This window comes from Lissotriton vulgaris, chromosome 2_1 (assembly GCF_964263255.1).
Source record: "Lissotriton vulgaris chromosome 2_1, aLisVul1.2, whole genome shotgun sequence".
NCBI classification, from domain to species: domain Eukaryota; kingdom Metazoa; phylum Chordata; class Amphibia; order Caudata; family Salamandridae; genus Lissotriton; species Lissotriton vulgaris.
The window spans coordinates 2,075,077,189-2,075,079,766 of NC_141687.1; positions in this window are offsets into that span (position 1 = coordinate 2,075,077,189).

The window sequence follows — 2,578 nt, forward strand, 5'->3', positions numbered from 1 at the left end:
AACTTGGGTACATTGCGGGACAACGTGCCACAGCTTGTGGTGCTTCAGAAGCATGATTAAAGTACTACCTAAAAAGTAAAAAGGTAAGACTCGGGATAGAAAGACAGGCAATAGGAGAGTACAGGGACTGGAAAAGGCAGAGCCGGTATGAGTGCCAAGTGACTAGGTCGATGGTGGCAAAACAGGAAAAACAGAAATCGTGAAATTGGTCAGCAGCATCCATCACCCTACAGCTCTACTCATCACTGAACTCTTGCCCTCCCTTCACACCCTTGCAGAACGGCATGTACTAACAAGGCCGAACACAAGCGGTCACTGCCCGGTTCATGACAAACTCCTCAGGTGAACCACATCAACCAGGCTCAGTCCACCCCAACCGGGCAAGCTGCAGCCACCCACCCATTGGTTTAGGGAGGCTCAGACAGAAGCAAGTGTGGACTCCATAGCCAATCAGCACTTTGGAATTATGTGCAGAGTACTAGGATTGGCTAAAGTCATTCCAGTTCTCCAATCCAAGGTAATCGTACGCTGTGGTATTACCATCCACTCCCAGCGGGCTCGGAGTGCTACAATTGCAGGAAAATGACATTGGGTTGAAGATCAAAAACAGGCAGCAGACCGAATGCCCGGATGGTCCGCGTAAGTAGCAAGCAAGTACTTGCATTAATGTAGCTCTCCTGTAAAGTTGTCAAAACAAACCGGCCCAAGGCAACGTGTCATGTTTTGCTGTGACATATTTAGAATGGCAAGCAGGAGAAGTCTTTTATAACAAGCGCGGCCACCTGGCAACGAAAGTGAAAGCAACTGCACTGATTGGAAACATGATCCACAACAGATAGCACCCTGTGCGCCTCTGCCTGCTCCCCGCAAGCTGGAGGCCGTGGAAGTAAACATTTACTGAAAAGGGTGGAGCATGCACCCGCCTTTGGCCAATAGCGTGCTTTCATTTTTGAAAGCCACAAGCAAAGGCCAATACAATGTGTGGAAAATCTAAAGCTACACGCACAAGTTTACTGAAAGTCTAGAGTGATTCCAAGAGGCCCTCTCCTAGAGCAGTGCATGCGCGCTGTGCTAGGCTCGACCTAAAAAGGGGGTCTTCCAAATAGTCTAAACAAAATTCAGTTTTCTCACAAACCTGGGTTTTGTTAACTGACAAGCAAAAGTAACTGATCTTAAAGGCACATGATGCAGAGCATGACTGACTAGGTTAGCGGGGTGCAAGGCACTAAGCGAGCAAGTGTACAAATAATACTACTCTTAAATTACTGTTAGAAATTGTGTTGTTGGTTGACTGTGGTATGACCCCTGGTCAAACAGCAACCACAATTCTAGTCAGGTTAAGAGGCAGACAAACCCTTATTTAACTTGTGCTCACCCTCCAGTAACTTGGCACAGAGCAGTCAGGCTAAACTTTAGAAGCTGTGTGTACAGTATTTGTGTAACACTACAATTTGTAAATCAGTGAAAACACCACACAAAAAGATCCCACACCAAGTTAGAAAAATAACTCTGATTGTAATAAATAAAACACGACCAAAAAACAAAAATCCCATTAGCAGAACTGGAGATATGGAATTTCAAAGTTTTAAAGAAAAATAGAGCCAAGAAATAAAAAGCACTACTGGGGATTTCTGGTCGTGCCGGACTAGGACAAAGTCATTAGTTCAGGCCACAATGGAGCGCAGGCTGGCTCCAGAAACCCAATTAGGCCCGCTGTACAAAGAAGGTTAAATCAGAGTTGTGAATCGTTGCATGAATTTGTGTTGAAGATGCGCTGCACAGCGGAGGCATTTAGTTCCGAGATGCGTCAAGGCTGCAGTGAGAGGTCCTGTTGCGCCGTCATAGAGGATCCTTTTGATGGGGCTTGCAATGCAAACTCTGGTGTCGATGATGCAAGGTGCAGCAAAGCTAATGAGTTGGTTCAGACAAGGGGTGAAGCTGCGATGCAGAGTTTCGGGGTCATCCTCGAGGCTGCAGTCGACAAGGAATAAGAGAAGCTTGCGCAAGGTAAAGAGTACACAACTGCGGCTCAGAAGGGAGTGGCCGGGTCCAAAGATGCTGGAAGTGGTGGGGACGAGTCTTTTGCAACGGGTCCTATCCACGCAGCAGCAGCAATGCAATGGTTCTGCTGGCAGAGAAGATGCATCAGTTCTGCTGGCAAGCACAATGGCCCCATTTCCAAGGCTCCACGACTGGGGTGGCACCACTTGGCAGGGAAGACTCCGAGATGGCAAGATCTAGGTGCAGGAGTGAGGAGTCTCATGTCACTGAGGCTTTTGATCAGGAGGCCAGCCAGCTAGCCCATGGAGACATTCTGTGTTCTGTGGTCAAGTGCTGCTGGTCCAGGCCATATAACCCAGGCAAGAGGGCAGCAGGCAGAAGATCCTCCTACCAAAGCAGTAGACCAGCAGAGTGGCAGACGTTTCAGCAGCACAGCAATCCTTCTTCCTGATAGGAGTATCCACGTCCAGAAGTGTACTTAATTTTTGGTGGTGTCTGAGGTTTGGTAATTTTACCCAGTGGTGCCTTTGAAGTGGGGGATAATTCAAATACATGCCTTTAAAGTGCAAAGAGGTCC